The sequence below is a fragment of the Balaenoptera ricei genome, chromosome 2 (genome assembly GCF_028023285.1).
Source record: "Balaenoptera ricei isolate mBalRic1 chromosome 2, mBalRic1.hap2, whole genome shotgun sequence".
NCBI classification, from domain to species: domain Eukaryota; kingdom Metazoa; phylum Chordata; class Mammalia; order Artiodactyla; family Balaenopteridae; genus Balaenoptera; species Balaenoptera ricei.
This window is the reverse complement of record NC_082640.1, coordinates 166,557,388-166,578,853: the sequence shown is the minus strand read 5'-3', so window position 1 is coordinate 166,578,853 and position 21,466 is coordinate 166,557,388. Positions and strand designations below refer to the sequence as shown.

The following is a 21,466-nucleotide window of genomic DNA, read 5'->3' as shown; positions in this document are numbered from 1 at the left end:
TTAGCGAAGGCCTCATGAAGGAAGAGCTACATTAGTTGAGTCTCAAGTGCTAAGTAGAAGTCGCCAGGGAAGAAATGCCACACAGGAATTAGAACTAAGCTAAGCCGTTTGCTAGATGACACAGGGCATAGATGGATACATAAAGAGTTCCTGCCCACAGGAAGATTCCAGAGTGAATGTGATGGAATCCAGATTCTTCTTCCACTTATCCTTCCAGAGGGCTGAGTTTAGTGTGATGATACCAGGGTTGATCCATTTAAGAAATCATATTGGGTCAGCCTAGTTCTTTGCCCGAAGTAGCCTTTCTTCTTTGGAGTGACAGTATGACCAATCCAAATGGAATTTCTGCTTTGGCAAAAGCCACAGCCATGGAAAGTGAGGAACTGATGCTTGGGGAGGGATGCTGGTGAAAGAAACTTCCTCATACAGTCTGTTGTGCCCTCAGGTTTTTACCAGGTGAGGCTTAGGCTTCACCTATGCCCAGTACATCTTGTCAATACAAAGTGAATTGATTGTCCATTGATATAAACTGGAGAAAACTGACCTAATTTCCTCCAGGGGTCTTGGGCTCCTCAAAGTAAATGTCTTTCAGCTCACACGAGGGCAAAAATCAGGCTGTTTAGAATGGGTCAAGCTGGTTTTCACTAGGGTCTTTTATCTTCTTTATCAAACTAAATTTCTCACTCAAGGGTTCTGTCAACATAGGAAGCTAGAACGGGGGGGGGGAGGGGCGGAATACCTGCAGGAAAATGGTTACATACTTGCTGTCAAGAAGACATTACTGCAACCAAGTTCCTGAAATAGAAACTACTATGTATTTCTACTCATTGTCTATCTGGGTGTTTTGGGGGGCGTCCTTTTATGAGTGGTAGAACAAAGTTCTGGGAGCACCCTGATTTACAGTGGTTGTTTTTAGTCTTTAGAAAGGTTCATTGCAGGTGGGAGAAAATGTTGGGAGGACTAAAGACTATGAAATGGAAGAAGAAATGAAGATGGGAATAATTTTATTCCCAACAATCCCTCTCCATTCTAACTTGCGCCTCTCCATCGCAGTGTGGAGTTACTGAGTGTGTCTTCCTGATGAAAATCTCTCCATACTCAGAGCTGATGTCACTTGTCCACACGGGACATGTGGACATCCTTATGACAGATGTTTCCCGTATTTCTGAATTAATATACGTAAAGTACTTGGAAAAGTGACTGGCAAATAATATGCGTCATGGAAACGTTAGGGTTGATGTTGTTGTTGTTACTGTTATTATTATTATTCAGGCTCGTCTCCCTAGCTAGGTATAAATTCCTTGTAAAGGAAGAACTAGTCGTCCTTCTCGTCCTTAATAATTTGTTAACGTGATTAGGACCTTGGACAAGTCGCTTACTCTTTGCAAGCTCTGGTTGCACCACAAAAGATTGCGTGTCAAGTACGATTTGAGTCCACGAACACAATTTGGCGCCCACTGTTTATAAGCTACTGCCCTGCGTCCTACGCCCTTTTTATAGTAAAAGTATTAAATGAACATGAAGTCAAAACCCCATGTAGGAGCGACACCGGAGAAGCAATGATCCCTACTGTCCTGCCTTGACACACGGTGTCTCCCACCCTAGGCGATCTCCACCCCCTGCCATCCCCCTGCTACTTCGCAACAACGCTTTCTGCTCCGCCCCGTGCCTGGACTCCACTCGCGCGGAGGGGAAGGATCCCGGTTTCAGCGTCTGGATTGGGGCATCTGGGTGCAGCGGAGACGCGAGGCTGCTGTGCGAGGGTCGCCGGGAGCAGGTCCAGTCGGCGCCCGGCCCGCCCCACCGCCCCGGCTCCCGGCTGCCCAATCAGGGCGCAGCTCGGGCGCGCGCTGCGGCCAATCAGGAGCGGCGGGAGCGGCGCCGGGCGCTGGCGGGCGCAGAGCAAGCTCCGACTGTGGAGCGGGCGGCAGGGCTGCCTGGGAGGGAGGGCGGCGAGAGCAGCACTGCGGACCGGGAGCCCCGGGCCAGCCCAGCCCGCTTTGCCGCGGCGACCTTCCTGCCGACTCTCTGGACCCTGCGGGCGGCGTCACAGGTAACCGAGCCCGCGCCCCGCACGGGGAGGGCGAGCGTGCCCGGGGAGAGGGGCCCCGCAGGTGGAGCGGGCGGGGGGCGAGCTGGCCGCTAGGTCCTAGCGCCGCTGGCGCTGCCCGAGCCCCTAGCGCCCCGGCGCCTACCTCGGCCGGAGCCCCCGGGAGACGCGTTTCCACCAGCCGCCGGCGTCCAGGGGTGAGAGGGAGTGAGGTGAGTCGGCCTAAGGCGGGCGGGGGTGGAGTGGGGGAAGACAAGACACCTGCGACACCCACACTCATACACAGACGCTGTTTGCCAGTGGGCGTCTTCCCCGAGATCTGGGTCCCCGGGACGTCTTCATTGGCTTGAGTAAGGGAGGCGACAACAGGTGTCCTTGCGGACGGTGCTTTTCTCCCCCAACACCCCCCCCCGCCCCCCTGCGCCAGAAATCCCGGTTTGGCATTCTGCCCCACCTTCGGGCTGTCCGGAGACAGGACCCCAGCCTGGCCTCTCAGGCGCGCTGCCCGCTGGACAGCGCCCAGAGGCGGCCTGGACCCGGCGGACCCGGGCTTTGGATGGAGTTTCCTCCTCGCGTTGCCAAGCAATTTGCAGGACACCCGCCTCTCGCTGAGATGAAGAGAGTTGATGTGGTGTGTGTGTCCGTGTGTTGCAGCCTCTACTAAAATGAGCTGCCCGAGGACTGTGAGTGAATCATTAACTGTGCTCTTGTGCAGCTAGTGGCTTCTGCCTGTCTCTTTTTCTCTTAGGCAGGTCCTTCGTGCTCTGTGTGCCTCACTCTTCTAATCTGTAAAGCACGACAATGCTTTTACCTGCCTGATAGCGAGCGTTGTTTTGAGGAGTAAATGAGCCAATGCTGAAAAACACTCAGGACAGAGCCAAGTACTCAATAAACGCTGGCTCTTAGTATTTAATACACGGAGTGGATGGTCTTTTAAAGAGTAAATCAGACTTGTCCAAACCGGCCCAGTGACTATTTGGAGCTCCGAACAGCTTTTTACACTGGAAGGGGAAAAATACTGTTAATAATGTTAAGGATGGTATCATTTAAAGGTCCTATATCCTTTGAGGGATTGAAAAAAAAAACAAAACCTGCTTCATTGGAATGGTGAGAGAGATAAATGGATTCCAATTAGTAACAGAAAACTTTGTAACATTCGAAAAAAAATGGTATGAATATTCTGTGAAAAGAATATCTTGGTACTTTGTTGAATCTTTCATTAATATCGCTGATTTGGGGGGAAACTGTGAAGGTTCTTATACTTCCTACTCCTGCCTTAAACAAGTAAAGTTTAAAAAGAGAGAGAGAGAAGAAAGGAAGAACAAACAAACAGCCCAACCACACAACAAAATGCCAGCAGCTCATAGAAACCCAAAATTGCACTTCCCATGTTAGGCGATTTTTTTTTCCCCGTTTCTGACCTGGGTGGTCTGGTTCAGTTCTTTGCCACTGTGTCACTTTCCTTGTTTAATTTGAAAAGTCAAATAAACGTTTCACTCCATGAATTTGTCTTTTTAAAAGCTAAAGTATCAATGTGTATCAGACTTGTTGGATTTCTGTGCCTTCTGCTACTTGCTTCCTACCCTCTAACAAACCCAAAAGGACCTTACCAAAAATTCTCTAGGGTGATGCTAGTGGGAACCTGTCTTTTCCACCACATTACCCCCATAACCTGGGACCTGGGGAAAGGGCACAGACAAAGTGCCCCAGTTCTCCTAGGGTCTCCAGCGCATTTGCCAGGAGGCTTAGAATAAATACATCCACTTAAGAGATAGTGATTATCTTCTCAGAGGGTAAGAAGCCCACTTCCAGATGCAAATCTTTCAAGTGTCAAATTAATTCACCAGCCTTTTCAGGTGTTGATGAGGAGACCTACTCTCTTCACCTGAGTGGGAGGATTTGAAAGCTTCGTGCTGGAGGAGGGAGAGAGATGCGTGGGGCAGGGGAAAGATTACCAAGTTCAGAGTCAGACCCACCCCTGGTGAGAACTCTGTCTCTGTGGCTGATGGCTGGGAAACTTGGACAAGTTGCTTTGTTTATCTGAGCCAAAGTCTCTCCCGTTGTAAAATGAGGACTCAAAAAAACATTTTTTTTGGACGAGTTCTAAGGATGGTGCTAATGAATACAAAGCTCCTAGCACTGTTCCAGGCATGTAGTTATAGATCTGTAGCATGCAGAGGAGGTCCGCAAGGTGAGAGTGATCAGCTGTACCTGGGAAAGAAAAAAACAAAAAAACCCAAAAAACTTAGGGGATACACTTGAGCTGAGTGTAGACTAATGAGCAGTTCTCTTGTGCAGACAGAGTTGAGGTGGGATTAGAAGGAAGGGTAGGGCAGAGGGGAGAAGTCCAGATAGAGAGGATACGGGATATCAGAAGTGCTATAATAGTCATCTTAGGCAAAATAAACAAACATCCCCCAAATCTCAGTGGCTTACAACCACCAAAGTTTATTGCTCACATACTCTGCATGTCCAGGGTAGGTCACTCTTGGTTCTGCTCCTAATCTGTCTTCATTTGGGGGTCTATTAAGGCTTAAGAAACAGCCTGTTTCTGGGACAATGCTAATCTTGTTTATGGGAAAGGGAGAAAAAGAGAACATGACAGAACAAAACTATTATAGTACTTAATGCCTGCTTAGAAGTAGTAGTTCTCATGCTGTTGGCCAAGGTAAGTCACATGGCTAAAATTGATGTCAGTGGTATGGGGACTCGTAAGCCTCCTGCAAACCGTGAGGCAGAGCTGATTCGGAGGGAAAGTGCAGAAGGAAACAAGGCCAGGAAGGTGTCCTAGAGGCAGATGATGCAGGGCCCTGGGTTGTGTGCCAGGGGTTTGGGACTTTATCCTATGGGCAGGGAACAGCCGCTGAAAGTTTTTTTTTTTTTTTTAATTGTTTAATTGAAGTATAGTTGATTTACAATATTGTGTTATGCTGAAGGGTTTTAAGTTGGGGTTTAGTATGATCAAATGTTCAGGCCGAGCACACATCTCTCGTAGCAAAGTGGGAAGAATGAAATAGGTGAGACTTACGGGTAAGAGATGATGAGGGCTCGGACTAACACAGCAGCCTCAAGTCTCTCACTATCTGTCACATGACTTGAGTCCACTCCTAGAAGTGGCTCATTTGGCACTTGGGTGGCTTGTCTTCTTAACAAGTCTCCTAAAATGGATGTCTCTCTCATCTTAAAGTCCTTATTTTATAATTGTCACCTAAAACAGCTGTTCTCAAAGTTTAGGGTGCATTAGAATCACCTAAAGGGCTTGAAAAAACACGGATTTCTGAGCCCCACCCCCAGAGTCTCTGAATCAGTAGGTCTTGGTGGGCCTGGGAACGAGCATTTCTGAGGGGTGCTCAGGTGATATTAATGCTGCTGGTTCAGAGACCACACTTTGAAAACCACTGAATTAAAGGGAGAAATTAAGACATAGTTGAGGGAAAGGCTGGAATAGAGGGGCCTAGTGGAAGGAGGAAAAATATCTGGAAGGTCCCAGCATAATCCCTGTGGCAGTTTTGCTGAAGGCTGGCTTTGGCCACAAACAGTGGGGTCTGTAAGAGTGACTGAGTCTCTAGGTTTATATTGAATTGCAGATGCAATTCTCACAGTGAGGAAATGAAAAAAGCTCAGATTCTGAGAGGTAAGAAGTGTACAAGTGCTGCTTTATCCCCTCCCTTGTAATTCTGCCCTGACTCCCTGTCAACGAGCACATTGCCTGGTTCCAGACCTTGCACTCAAGTCTGCCAATGTATTTCCCATCCTGATCCATTACACTTCTTGTCATCCCAGTTTTGATATCTTTTGGAGCTGGGTTGGACCACTGGGTGGACATTTGGCTGAATTTTAAAGTAGTCAGACCAAGAAATTGCTCTCTTCTTTTGAGGTCACGTTCATGAATAAACATCTGTACCATATGATCATGCAAATTGTGATCAACCCCCCTAGATAAATAACCCCCTGAGAACCCAAAGTCATCCATGGTTTGGCTTATACTGATGGTTGGAGCAAGTTGTGACAGTTCCCTTAGCTGTGACTCACTGCTCCTGTAATGAGAGAGCATTCCTGTAATGAGAGAGCATTCCAAGATCAGACGTTAAGGAGAAAATATGTTGGCATGTACAACATGACACAAGAAATAAAGCATAGTGAGGGTTTGTTTTCTTTTTACTGTATTTTTCTCAATCTTGGACGTGACAAAAGTTTGAACTCTACTGGGGTCTAGATAATCAGTGATATGCCTGCCCAAAAGACACCATGTGAATGAATGAAATACTTTCAGGGTCAACATTTTGAGTGCTAGCTAGCAGGTTACAGTATTTGTTTCAAGGTGGCATGAGTGTAAAATGGTCCATTGGGCCAGTGAATATATTGGAAATTCTATGCCTATTAAATTTGTATAAAGTAAGAAATGTCATGGTAGGCCTAAGCTATAATGCGAAGTGAGTGAGATTTGAAAAGATCCTTTTCCTAATAGAGTTTTTTTTTAATAAATTTAATACATTTATTTATTTTATTTATTTATTTTTTGGCTGCATTGGGTCTTCATTGCTGCCTGTGGGCTTTCTCTAGTTGCGGTGAGCGGGGGCTACTCTTCGTTGAGGTGCGCGGGCTTCTCATTGCAGTGGCTTCTCCTGTTGCGGAGCATGGGCTCTAGGCTCGCGGGCTTCAGTAGTTGTAGCACGCGGGCTCAGTTGTTGTGGCTCGCGGGCTCTAGAGTGCAGGCTCAGTAGTTGTGGTGCACGGGCTTAGTTGCTCCGTGGCATATGGGATCTTCCTGGACCAAGGCTCGAACCCGTGTCCCTTGCATTGGCAGGCAGATTCTTAACCACTGCGCCACCAGGGAAGCCCCCTAATAGAGATTTGACAGACAAATGACACCTTAACGGTGTGCTCTTGGAGACGGGAGAATTCCCCAGGATTCTGGGTACCTCCAGAGGTGGGGATGTGAAAGCTTGGAACCGTAACCTCTGTCCAGCAGGCCTGAGGCCAACTCTGTTGGTCAGATCTGTCTGTTTCCCTGTCCAGGTAATTTTGGAAGGCCAGCTGTTTCCCCTCTTCCTGCAGGGTTGGCCTTAGTGCTACCTTCCCTTGGTCAACTCTACGGTGAACTCCTCCAGTTCCCTCAATCTCAGGTCTCCAGGAAACTTGGTCTAAAGTTTCAAAAGATGTAGCAAACAAAAACCCTAGACATGAGTGAGAGCCAGTGAGGAAAGGGACACTTAAACTAGCCAGGAGGGACTTAAAACACTGAACATAGTCATTAGAAAGTGTTACTATTCACTGTTGGTTAGCATTTATCCAGAAATTGGATATTTAAGTAACATACATATTAAATAACTAGATAACTAGTCTACTCTCTGTATGTTTATATTGAATAAGTGCTATAATGTATACCATATATATATTCAATGTCTAGCAATTTCAGGTGGTAGATTTCCAGTGCTGTTGTTGTCTTTCTGAAATACAATAACGTAGATAGAAACAACCAAAATTCTTTAGACAGATAAAAGAAGGGCAGGATTGAAAACTCAAAGTCCCGTGAATCTTTTATCTATTGTGTACACCTCTGTCACTTCAGCTTGCCCCACACCAACCCAGACTTGTGTGCACTGAGGTGGCCTCACCAACAGGTAACAGACGGTCAGTGTTCTTTACAATATTTAGTCACAATGAGGAGTGTGAAGCTACTTGGCAGGTTGCTAATGGCCCAGTTAAATCTTTGGAAGGTGGCTTCATATGAATGGCACTGAGCATCTTCTAGGTGCAAGGCTCCGAGGAAGACATTATGAGGAATTCAGAAAAGTGTAATACTTAGTCCTCTGACGCGGCCTCTAATCTGAGAGAGAAGAGGCATAATATTTATGCAAAATTAATAATAGGTACACAACAGTGAGGCCAAGAGTAGCCATATAATCAAAGGGGGTACGCATGCTGTGAATCCAGAGATGGGATCTTTCTGAGGTTGTCCTGGACTGGGAAGGCTCCTGGAGGAGCACATGCACTGGATCGGAGGTGGAAGTAGCATTTGGGTGGAGCATTGGGGTTTAGGAAATGGACCTAAGTGATCAGTGGCTCTGATGGTCAGCACAGGCTTGTTTAGGACTGTGATTCAACTTCTGTATCTGGAGTGAAGGGGTCAAGTAAGAGAGGAGAAGGGAAGCCTGAGCTTCTTGAGGTCTTCCTTTCTTGACCGCCATCTGACCATCTAATCCAAATATTCTGACGGCTTGCACCTCCTGACAAATGAAGCCATTCATTGATTCATTAGAAGATGAGTAACACTGGACTCTCATCTGACCTTCTTAACATTTCATTTTATTAATAGGAAAGCACTTTGGAGGTAAGGATGACACACCACTTTATAAACACAGTCTAATCCTATCATAAACTCTGTCAAACTGGCAGGTGGTTGGTCTCTCTCCACTTGCAAAATGACTTGGGAAAGTCAAGTGACTTGTTTAAAGTCATGCAGGAATACCCTGGCACGTCCACATCCCCGGATCCCACCTCCCTGACATTTGGTGGTGCCCAGCGTCATTTGCTTTGCAGATCTCCATAGGGATGGTGGCTCTAAGAACTTGGGCCCTTGACATTTAGTTAAGATTTTCTCCATCTATTATTGTAGCCCATGGAGGCCCTCAACTGTAACCCCAAGAGGTCCTTGTTCATTTTAATCTGGGAATGAGATAATTACACCCTTCTCTTTCAGGCTTAATCCTGGCTCTCACTGTAAGAAAGTACCATTTCAGTGCTGTGGGTCTGTGCAAACACTCCCATCTGAATGAAACAGCAATCTCAGCACTTTTCATGCCAAATGCCAACCAGTATAGCAGGACTATCAGTGGCTTTCAATCTGCCTGAACTTTGAAGTGAGACACCAGACCCTTACCAGCACTCTAGAATCACTCCATTGGCTGCCTTTTGAAGTTAGCTAATTGCTTTAAAAAAAAAAAAAAAGTGAGATGCTTTAAATGAAAACAGATTTTATTTCTGTTTGCTTTAGAAACTGAATATGTTTGTCTGTCTTTCCTGACGTAAGTTTTTAAAAGAGGGAAATTATAATAGCGTGGTTAAGTGGATAAGGCTGGGGTGATCCATAGCTTATTCAGTCATACATTGTTTAAATGTTGTCTGTTCCGTGAACCCAGAGCTGTCAGAAATACAGTTTTTTTTTTTTTTTTTTTTTTAATTTTATAACTACTTTATTTATTTATTTATTTATTTATTGGCTGCGTTGGGTCTTCGGTTCGTGCGAGGGCTTTCTCCAGTTGCGGCAAGCGGGGGCCACTCTTCATCGCGGTGCGGGGACCGCTCTTCATCGCGGTGCGCGGGCCTTTCACTATCGCGGCCCCCCCCGTTGCGGGGCACAGGCTCCAGACGCGCAGGCTCAGCAGTTGTGGCCCACGGGCCCAGCTACTCCGTGGCATGTGGGATCTTCCCAGACCAGGGCTCGAACCCGTGTCCCCTGCATTAGCAGGCAGACTCTCAACCACTGCGCCACCAGGGAAGCCCAGAAATACAGTTTGACTTGTATCTTTGCCAAACATAAAAGTATTTTTTTTAAATTAATTAATTAATTAATTAATTTTTGGTTGCGTTGTGTCTTCGTTGCTGCGCACGGGCTTTCTCGAGTTGTGTCAAGCGGGGGCTACTCTTCATTGCGGTGCACAGGCTTCTCATTGTGGTGGCTTCTTTTGTTGCGGAGCACGGGCTCTAGGCGCGCGGGCTTCAGTAGTTGTGGCACGCGGGCCCTGTAGTTGTGGTTCGTTGGCTCTAGAGCGCAGGCTCAGTAGTTGTGGTGCAGGGGCTTAGTTGCTCCATGGCATGTGGGATCTTCCCGGACCAGGGCTTGAACCTGTGTCTCCTGCACTGACAGGTGGATTCTTAACCACTGTGCCAACAGGGAAGTCCCAAACATGAAGTATTTTTTTTGACATTACTCCTTGTCCCTACATCTCCCTCCACTTCAGACTCTGAGCAGTTGAAAGGTGTGAAAAACTTTTTTAATCGAAATTATCAAAATCACTATCAATAGCTATTATTCATTGAGTTTTACTAATTCCAGGTCCTTTGCTAGCAGTTCACTCCGTATAATCTCACTTAATTTCTGTCTCAGCTCTGTACGGTTGGGAAGAGTGCGATCTCAGTTCACAGATGAGACAAGCAGAGGCTGCAGTTGAGTAGTTTGTCAAAGGTTGTAGTGGACCTGGGCTTTGAACCCTCTTTTAATCGCTTAGCTCTAGAAACTGTGCCCTTAGTCACTATTGTACTGTATCTGGAAACAAAAGGAAAAGTGCTGGGAAGAGTTAACAGGGGCTGTCTGTGCACTCTGACCACACCCACGGAGATCCCTGTGGGAGGAAACGGCCCTTGTTTTTGCTCCGTCAGTTCACACTATCAGCAGGGCTGTTGAAGCACACTTCCTTCTCTTCTTTTCCCTACCTCTTCCTCCTTAAAATTTTTGTTATAAAGTATCATCTAGAAAGGGGGTGAGTTGGGGAGTGGGGATCTGTCCGCGTAGATTCTGCGCGTCTCTGTCACTCACATCAGCCTGATTGGCACAGGTGGGCGGGCGTGTCTGCAGCAGCTCCTCCAGCTGCGCCATCCATCACGCACAGCACCGTGCTCGTGGGACTAGGGGCTCTGACCCCTGTCATTTGGTTGCCTCTCTCCTGCGAAGAGAACAGAGAACGTACAGCCAGTCCTGGCTGGGCACTTGGCAGAGGTAGGTCCTGGCCGTAAGAAAGCCAGATAACACGGTAGGTTCATTTATGCGGACTCTGGAGCCAGACTGTCCAGGTTTGCATTGTGTGGTCTTGGGCATTATTTAACTTCTGTGTGCCTCAGTTTCTTTATCTAAATAAATGGGATAATAATAGTACCTACTTTATAGAGTTCTTTTGAGGAGTGCATGAGTTAGTTAAGTGAGTTGTAAAGCACTTTGAGATCAACGGCTGGGAGATAGGAGGTGTTACATACGTGTTTATCAAATAACGCATAAAAACGAAGTAGTAGGTGAACATCATTGTTTGTAGGTAGACAGTGGATAAAGCTCCATTGTCTACAATGGATAAAGCTCACCTAACAGCTTTAGTAAAAGTACTCATGATGAGTTACATGCAAATGAAATAATTATTAACTGTACTAGTGGAGTTTGCCATTTTAAAGAACGATTTGAGAAATATGTTTGTAAACTACCTTTTTGTAAAATGAACATGAGAGAAACCGTGTAAGAGGAAGAGGGAAGTTCAAGATGACTAGATTTTTTTTTTTTTTTCCCTGAGCTACTGGAAAGATAGAGCTGCCATCATCCTGGGCGGGGAAGGCTTCTGGTGGAGTGGTTTTGGGGGACAGAGAGTAGTTGTTCGATTTTGGATATGTTAAGTTTGAGAGGCCTGTTGGACGTTGAAGTGAAGGTGCTCTGTGGGCATCAGTGGTGTCAGGGGAGAAGTCAGGGCTGGAAACCTCTATGTGGTGGTTTATCCCATCTAGCTAGAGATGGGATCCAAAGCCATCGTGAAGGAATGGAAGCAGACAAAGAAGAGTCCAAGGGCTGAACCACGGGGTATTCCAGCTTCAGTGGAAGAGTCAGGCTGCTTCCAGTTTTCTAGTTTGTTCTTTCCTTCGATTTGCAAGTGTGAAATGAAGTGTGGACCTACTTAATGCTGGTGTTTTCTTTGGCTAGTTTATCATTTGAGTTCTGTTAATGCTTGGACTTCAGAGTCAATAGACTCTGATCAGATACCACTTGACCTCATCCTAGCTTTGTGCCCTTGGGCAAGCTACTTACTCTCTGACACTCTGTTTCCTTATCCTGAGATGGGAACTGGTAGTAAAAATGCCCATCTCAGAGATTTGAGGGCTCAGTAAGTGCAGCTGTATTAATGCTATGAAGCTGTTAATCGCTTTATCACTGTGAAATTCTCCCTGTTCATGTCAATGTGTGAGAAGTGAGGAATTTTTAAAGCCCTTTGAATTTTTCCTGAACTGAAAACCACATTTTAATTTAACCCACACTGCTGCTATTTTCCTTCCTTCTTTTTATGAAAAGTAAAAGAGTGAGATCAAGGAGGTACTGCAATAAATTTTACATGTCAGCCACTTATACTTCCTCTGTAATTGAAACACTGCATCCAAAGATCAGATCTGGCCTGTAGATGTGGCAACTGGTATGTGAATCACAGATGCACAAGCCGTCAGAGACCTGAAAACAGAAACACGGAAAAAATGGATATCCCTGGCAGTGTCAGTGTTTCAGTATTATATATGCTAACCTCATACGTGCTCTTTACCACTATGAGCCGGGTAAGAAAGTTCTCACTCTTTTCCAATAAATGAACTGATCCTCCCGACTGTTTTAAATTCGAGTTTTACACTTGGTTGGAAAATGCATCTAAGACACTTGGTTTCACTCAGCAAATAATACAATTCTGAATTTTTATAAGAGTCTCTCAAAGCTCAGTAAGAACCAAGAGATGTGGCGAATGCAATTCTGAAGTCTTGTCTCTCAGTTCTCTAATTAGAATGTCTGCCGTGTTTGCATATGTGGTTTATATGTTACGAATTTGTGGCTTTTCTGTTTTGCAAGAGTTACTGTCAGCGAGACGTCTACCAAAAGAAATACTACTATTAGTGGTGACGGGACCAAATATATGTAACGGTGTGGTTGGTGTCTAAATCTCTACTAGAATTTTTGAGAAACCTTCTCCAGATGGAGGTGGGTGGTGTGAGGACTGAAAGAAAACATTAGAAATAACCAAAGCAGAAGAATTAATAGGCAAGAGTTTGCAGTGATTAAATTTTTCTTTCTGGTCTTTCAGGTTGAGGAAGTAAGGAGAATAGGCATAAACTGTGGGAAATTTCCGTCAACTTGGAAAAAACAATAGAATAAATAATTCTTAGCCATGAGGTGAGAGCCCAGGCAGTCACAAGGTCAAAGGATTCTGTCCCATTTGTCTGTGGTGACAGCTTCTCCCCCCCCAACCCAAAGGAACTCTTTACCCTCAAACAATAGAAGTGTCCCTGGGAAGCTGAAAAGGTGCATGCAAAGGGAATTTTTAGAAATGATATCATTTCAGAAGTACACCAGTGGTTATACTGGTTTTCTATATTTTCCAAATTTTGTTTAGTGAGAGCATATTCCTTTTATAATAAATAAATAAGTAGGTAGGTAGATAAATAAAAATTAGAAAAATAAATTTAAGAGAAGGAAATACACTAGGAGTGTGGAGATGGGTGTGTTGTCACCATTTCAAGGTGCTGAGTTGTTCACATTTTATAATGTGAGGATTATTTTGTCTACAAGTCATAATACTTCCTAACATATCTGCTCTCTCCATTTACAATCTATAAAAATGTGCCAGGTGTCAACAGTGAATGTCACTCATCAAAACCCAAGACCTGCTCTACAAAAGCAGGGCCGGCCCTCAGTGAACAGATACTTGTTCAACTTGTACACTGTGCCAGACCCACCCCGTGTGCCCTGTTCCTTGCCGCTGTCTCTGGCCATTGGAGACACTCACGTACCCCTGCCTTCGTCAGCAGTGTGAACTGGGAGGTCTCTTGTTGGTGAGGGGCCTGCTTCACAGGAATAACGTTGCAGTCAGCCCAGGGCCCGGCTCTAACTGCAGCCCGTGAGGCCCACTGCAGCAGCCTGAGTTTTTAGGGTTTGGCTGGGCTGTTTTGGTTTTATGCCTGTGTGTCTGTTTTGTTGGGGAAAGCGGGAGGGGAGGGATTCTTAGAAAAGGGAAGGAGATATCCTCTGCATTACTGAAAATGGAAATAAGGAATTATCAGTTCAGGGTCAGTAGAAGCCACAGTGCCTGGCTTCCTTCTACTGTGCTCCTCTGGAATGATTTTGCTTAGTTTGGAAAGGTCTGAAAGTGACATGAGCTAGATAAATTGTTCTAGGGTGGAGCTTTTAGCAGGGAGTGCAGAGATCCCTAGGGGATTCATGGAGGGACCTTAGGAAAGATGTCCTGAAATTAAACAGAATGTTGCATGTATGTGTTTTTACCCAGAGATGAAGGGCTCTGACTTAATTTATATCTCAAATAAATCCGGAGAGTCATTCTTAAAAAAAAAAAAAAAAAAAGGTTAAGAAGTTCTTGGGGGAGGCCTAGAGTGTATCCTGGCCTTGGCCCTAACTAGAGACCCCTTCCTGATGGATGAATTGCATATGTAGTGGAAGTACCAGTGTGTAAAACATCTTAGGTGAAGCCCGTGCTGCAGAAAGATGAGGAAGGTTTTACTTCCTCCAGTGATGGAAAGCTGGAAATCCAGAAATGTACGACTCCTGCGCTTCTGTCGAATGCTTCTTGTTCTTCTCCCTCTCTGTGTCTTATCCTGGAGCCTACAGAGCTCCCTGAACTCTATATTACCTGAAGAGTTCACTAGTTGAAGTGAACACTAATGTCTCTTTTACCTGGTCTTCCTCTTGATTCTAAGCGAACCAGGTTGAGTTTCCCTGCAGTTGTGAGATTGACTTTGGCCCTGGCCTCCACAATGTGACATCTATAGTGACATCTATAGGAGAAGGCATCTATAGTGAACTCCTGCTTGGCTGTTTATCCTGAGTCCAGCATGTAAATGTTGACCTTCCCACCCTTGGTTCTTGCTTCTCCTCATATTATACATTCTCTCTGGGTGACCTGTCAATCTACGTGATGAATGCTCCTCTCACTTCTTCTGAGCTCTCAACCTGTCTATTTAACAGGACCCATAGACATCTCGATGTGGTTGTCCCGTACGCCCATCAAACTCATCAGGTCTAAAATTGAGCTCATCGTTTCCCTACCACCCCTCAAGCATTCTTCCCCCTAGAGTCCTCATCTTGGTGAATAGCACAAAAATCTCTCCAGTTTTCCAGGATCCTTTTTATCCACCCACCACTACTCCCTCAATCTAAATGAGCCCCAAATAGACTTTCTCCCCGTGTCTTGATGATGTTACATCTTAAATGGCTCATAAAAAACATCCCCCCTTTTTATCCCTCAGCTTGCAATGCCTGATCACTATAATTACTAGCTGGTCTTCCCACCCTCCAATCCACCTTCCTCATTGCTTCCAGAATGATTTTTGTAAAATACAACTGAATCATGTTATTTCCTCATTTAAAATTGTTTGATGGATCTCCATTGCCTTTATGACAAAACCCAACCTTCTTGGCATGGCCTGCAAGGCTCTGTCTGAGCTGACTCCCAGTCTTGCCAGCCTCTTCTCTTACTACTCTCCATCTGACTTATTGCTTCAGTCAAACTGGATTATCTATAGTTCAGAAAACACAACATGTTTTTATTCATCTCCGAGACTTTGTATGAACACATTACGCTTTATTACAGCTGTTTGGCGTGGGGGACTTATTAAAAACGATACACTTCAAGGTTCTAAGTCATGTACCAAACAGACACCATCACTTCAGCTCTGCATCACCCCCTCCCCACCTCTCACCCCTTTCCTAACACTAACCCTGAATCTCTGAACTCGAACCTCATTTCTTAGCCCCATCTTCCCTCATACCATGCCTTATCTCCAGATCCTAACCCATCTCTGATACATACTTTGGGAGTTGGGGTCAGTGATGGGTGATGTTCAGGGGTGGGGTTAGGTAGGAGGGAGGTCTGGGGATGAATGTAAGAGCCAGGGATGTCCGTTGTGCACCCTTTTTTGGTAACAAACAGTGGCTTTGCATGTTAACACAGTCATTTAAACAGGGCTAAGTAAAATGGCACCCTCTAATTGACCATATTGTATTGTCCTGTTTTGTTCTTATAGATGCCATACTGCAAGTCCTTTCCCCATGCCTCTACTTTCTGTTCATCTTTCAAGCCTCTGCCCAGGTATCATCTTCCCTCAGTTATTCTTCGCTGACCCCAAGACTGGGCTAGGTGTGACTCCTCTGTGTGCTCATGGCACTGCTGGGTTCCCCTGGGGTAGCTCTGATCACACTGTATTGTGATCATCTTTGGTTTGCCTGTCTCCCTCTCCCAGGCAGGGTCTGGGTCTTAGCCCTCTCTCTATCCCTAGGATTTCACTAGAATATGCCTGGCAATAGGAGATGCTGAATAAATGCTATTGAATGGGTGAAGAAATTAATGGGTGATGTCCTATGACACCTGCAGAAACTCAATGAGCACAAATAGCCCAGAGTTCAAAAAGACCTACAGATCATCTCCTCTGTGTTCTGAGTATGTGGGACTGCATACCAGCATTGATTCCTGCCTAGGTTTAACCTTCCTGTATTGGCTTCTGCTTCGGTACCACCTCAGATTCTCTTAGCTCCACCTGTCTCTTGGATGCAGTGGTGCCCAGCTCTACTGGCCTCTACCATCCTGCCATCCAAGGCCATGCTGGGGTTCCTCCCACCACTTCTGGACTCAAATGAAGAACCACCCTGCAGGGTATGGGATCTGGCCTCCCCATCTGCTGCTGAAGGGACCAGATGGTACATCCCAATCGTGTGGGGAAGTTGGGTCACCATGGAGTGAACTTTGACTAATGGGGAACAAGAAACAGGCAGGAGCTGGCAGATTCATTCCCTCTGCTAGCACCACTTCCTCCGATGGAAGCTTTTGAGGTGATGCAGTTCCTAACAACCTCTCTGGGGACGTCCCGTATGACCGAGCAAGAAGCTATGATTCTTGTGAAGTCACAGCCAGTCCCACTCCATCGTACATTTGCTTTTGCTGCCTCATTTCTCTTCTTCCCTCACTCTTGTTTCCCTGGGATTGCTCTAAAGCCCTGGCATAGAAGCTTGGTCTCAGGCTCTATTTTCTGAGGAATCCAGCCTAACATACATTCAAACTACCACCATTTCTCTAGAAAAACAGGGGCCAATAAAGGTAGAAGAGAAAGGAACACCACAGGCCAGGTGGTCTCTAGTGTATGGATCTGGCAGGCCTTAGCTGGGAGTCTGAGCCTTCAGTCATGCACCCCTTATCCTTCCTTGTCCATGCTGTATTGGGCACCCCCATTTAGGGGAACTGGGAAGATGGGTTCATTAGTAGAAAAAGATCCATCATTTGGAATCTGTGACCTCGTTCCTGTGCAGGCTTGCCATCTGTTCCATGATTTCTTATTTGGAGGTATCTTTCTAATTAAAAAAACAAACAAACATGTATCTTTAAATGTCAGTGATGCAGTAGAATATTATACATCTATGAAAAATGATCCTTATGAGGATTTGTGATATGTTCTGGGTTTAAAGTCTAGCTCCACTTACTACTTGTGTGGCCTTGAGAAAGATCCAAGCCTTGGTTTTCTTATCTGAAAAGTAGATATTAATAATAGCACTGTTATAAACTTTGTGAAGCCTAGATAAGATTATGCATGTAAGGCCCTCAGCACAGTGTCTTACAGAGGAAGCAGTCAAAAGATATTTGCTGTAGTTACTATCTATTTTTAAAATACAACTTGAGAATGATAGAGTGTTCATCTCTGTATAGAAAACAAATTCAAGGTGAGATTTTGTAGTTCTTAGGTTTTATTGGGTTTTTAAGAGGTGTTTTCTTGGTAAATCTCAGTCCTAGTTTTAATCTTGGTAAAACAAGTGGGAGGGCCTGATAAAAAGCTTCCATGGAAGTAGTGTTTACCTGCTAGATATTTTGTTGGAGAACATGTGAGAACCACATAGAGTCTGAGACCAGCTAAGTCTATTTCTCATCTTCCAGGTATTTTCAATAAATTTATATCAATCCCCAATTAATAAATTTGTGGAAACTAAAGCGGAAAAGTTTTGCAATTTTGCTGTGGTCGTTCAGAGAATTCATGCTGGGGAAGATCCCAGGAAAAAGCTTCCCCCTCCCCTGAGGCGAGTTTCAGTTTGTGCCAGGTAAATAGAAAAGTGCTTCCTCCATAGATGCTTGTAATCAGGATTAACAATGTGTACGCTGGCATTTTTTGCCTTCTTTTAACAAAAGCTGTATTAAGAGTCGTAAAACTTTAAACTGTGATCATGGTATATTTTTATTATCTTTTTTAAAAATTTATTTATTTATTTATTTTTGGCTGTGTTGGGTCTTTGTTGCTGCACACGGGCTTTCTCTAGTTGCGGTGAGCGGGGGCTACTTTTCGTTGCGGTGCACGGGCTTCTCATTGCGGTGGCTTCTCTTGTTGCGGAGCACCGGAGCACGGGCTGTAGGCACGTGGGCTGCAGTAGTTGTGGCACGTGGGCTCAGTGGTTGTGGTTCATGGGCTCTAGTGCGCAGGCTCAGTAGTTGTGGTGCACGGGCTTAGTTGCTCCGTGGCATGTGGGATCTTCCCGGGCCAGGGAACGAACCCGTGTCCCTTGCATTGGCAGGCGGATTCTTAACCACTGAGACACCAGGGAAGCCCGATCGTGGTGTATTATTAACTCCTTGCAATCGGGCTTCCAGTCTAGCTGCCTTACTTTATTTATTCCACAAATGCTTGTTGCTTTCCTTCTGTGTAGCCGGCCTGGAGCTTTGGCAGTACTGTGAGAAAGGGCATGGACCATCCCTCAAGGAGCCAACACTCTAGTTAACTTTCTTAAGGGTCAGCAGTGACCATCCATGCCCCATAAATGTCTCTTTACAGCATTTAACACTAGAGAAACTTACCTTCTTGAAAATTCTCTGTTGTCTTCATGATCCTAGAGGCCTCTGTTTTTTCTCTAACCATCTGATGGACACTCTGGGCCCCCTTTTAGTCCCTCTCACCCCCATCATATGTAGGCACAATCCAAGAGTCAGCCGTCTTTTTTGTGTTTTTACTTCCTCCATTGATAACCTATTCATTCCCTTGGCTTCATATATCTTCATTTTTTAAATGACTCTAAAATCTCACTTTTTACCCCTAATTTTTCTCTAGGCCCCAAATCTACATTTTCTACACCTACCTTCTGGTTTCACAATCCTTGAATCTCAGCATATCCTAAATTACCTCATCTCCAACCCCCAGTCCCAATTAATTCCACACTCCTAATATCCCTAGGCTATTTACTGGGACCTTCTCTGGCCTCAGTTCAGCTGCCATTCTCCTGATTACCCAGGCTTAATTATTATTAACTATCACTGTTGCTTCACTGGTGAGTGAAGAATAAGCCCAAGGATTCTTATGGCTGTAGCCAGTTACTTTCATCTTCTTTCCCAGTGGAGGTTTTCTCCTGAACATTCGACATTTCCTTTCTTTTTCTAAAGTGTGGATGTTGAGGTGGGAGGGCGTGTGCTATTTCAGGGCTGCTGGATTTTACACGCGTAGGGCAGCATTCAGATAAGGGGCAGGGTCCCCATTGCTTCACGCGTGAATGGCGCCACCCAGAGTTGTGCAGCACTGCGCTGTGGGAGTGTTAGGTGGGAGGGGATGGAGTGCTGGGGAGGGCTTCTGGGCGGTAGGGATGCTGAACACTGCAGTAGAAAGACTAAAGAGGAGCTGGCAGTTCAGCCCAGGAGGAAAGTTTCATTTCTACAAAAGAAGGATAGGGATATAGTTTTCCTCTTTGTCATCTACCTGGGGGGAATAAAACTCTGTGTTTTTCTACACAAATCCATATTGAGCTCACTTTATTATAGAGCCACCCATCGAGCTTGAGATCTGTGGCCTAGAGCTCTATTTCCTCTAATCCTTGTTATTCTTGGTATAGGGACCATTGGCAGGAGCTTCTAAAATGAAAGTTCCGTGTTCCTGTAGCTGTGCTGTAAATTGCAGTAATCCCACATTCTCTTGTCCCAGCTGGACTCCTTTAGGTAGGGTTTCCGTAAGGTCCAAAGAGGTTGGTGGCAGTGCAGGTAACACTGCTGCCCCGCCATGAACTGAGACAGCCCAGCTGATTTGGACACACCAGCAGCGGGACACCCTGCCTGGTGCCTCTCGCAGCGGAGTCTTCTGTTCAGGGACGCCTCGAGCGCCCGTCTGGGCAGGTTGCTGCCTTCTGCTACACAGGTTGTGCGATACACGCTGCATAGACACCACTCATGTAGGTGACCACATAAATAGGGTCCCAAAGCCACCCAACATGGTGTCCCGCCTCTGGTATCTTCTTTCACTAGACCTTTCCAGGCCAACGAGTGGCCCACATCCAGCTGAGCAGGCTGTTTCCTGTCTCAGGCTGAAGCTCACACCACTACTTCCTTTTTTCCCCAAATTTCTAAGATCTCCCCCTTCCTCCACTTTCACTTCCTGAATGTCACGACCACAGGAATGAAATCAGCAAGTTCGTGCCTTGTTTCTCCTACTCACCCTTTATTAGTGGAAATAATAATGGTGCTAGATAACATTAATGGAGCACTTATAGTATTCACTGTGCTGAAAGTCTGACATGCAGCATCTTTTTTCTTCCTTACAGGAATCTTCTGAAACTATCAATACTAGGTGAAATTCAGGTTTAGAGAGTTTGAGACATGCCCGTGATTACAGTTAACGACGGGGTGACTTGGCCTGCCTGACTGCAGAGCTTGTGCTGTTCATTTTCCTAAGACCCAGGCTAGATATAGCCTCTTGCAGGAAGCCTCCCTGGGTGACCGCATCCCACTCCTGTGACCTTCGGTGGTCCTCCATGGTAACCCCGGCTGTTATTTCAAGTTCAGGACCTCTCTTAGAGGGAGGGGGGAAAGACCAATATTCCTTCCTTTTTCTGAGGTTCCCAGTATAGTAAAGACTGAAAAACTTCTAAGACGGGGTTAGAAAAGTATTAGGACCTTTTTTGTATATTTGCATGAACCAAATTCAAATGTTCAATATATACTCATACACATAGAAACCCACATTGTAATATAATTTTGCTACATACAAGGTAACTATAGGAGCTATAAATGATACTCATTAAACTCTCTGTGAAGGGTGGTTTGGTAATGGGACATGAATTTAAGGTTGGAGGCACATCTTTCAAAACTTTCAGTGTATTTCTGTGACTAAACATGTGCTTTCATTTTTATTAGTATTTAAAGTCCTTTGTGAGTATGAGGCCATTGGCTAATTGACCTTTCTGGATTCTGTATTATCTACTTCTCTATTCTTAATGTCTAGCACAGAGTCAGGACTTGGAACATAATAAGCGCTTTTTTTTTTTTTTAATATTACTTTATTTATTTGTTTTTTTTTTTTTGGCTGTGTTGGGTCATCGTTGCTGCGCATGGGCTTTCTCTAGTTGCGGTGAGCGGGGGCTACTCTTCGTTGTGGTGCACAGGCTTCTCATTGCAGTGGTGGCTTCTCTTGTTACGGATCACGGGCTCTAGGCACACGGGCTTCAGTAGCTGTGGCACACGGGTTCAGTAGTTGTGGCTCACGGGCTCTAGAGTGCAGCCTCAGTAGTTGTGACCCAAGAGCTTAGTTGCTCCGCGGCATGTGGGATCTTCCCAGACCAGGGCTCGAACCCGCGTACCCTGCATTGGCAGGCGGATTCTTAACCACTGCGCCACCAGGGAAGTCTAACATTGTAAGCTCTTATTCCTTGTTGGTTGGTTGGTT

The 21,466-nt window shown here is 45.5% G+C and overlaps 1 protein-coding gene across 1 annotated transcript in view; it reads left to right on the top strand.

The window, feature by feature from the left end:
* The first annotated feature begins 1,913 nt into the window (after window positions 1-1,913).
* LOC132360185 (stonin-2-like) overlaps window positions 1,914-21,466 on the top strand; it is a 237,367-nt gene continuing 217,814 nt past the window's right edge. The window contains exon 1 of the mRNA XM_059915241.1: window positions 1,914-2,053. The gene's annotated coding sequence lies outside the window, so the exon portion shown is untranslated. The remainder of the gene's footprint in view (window positions 2,054-21,466) is intronic.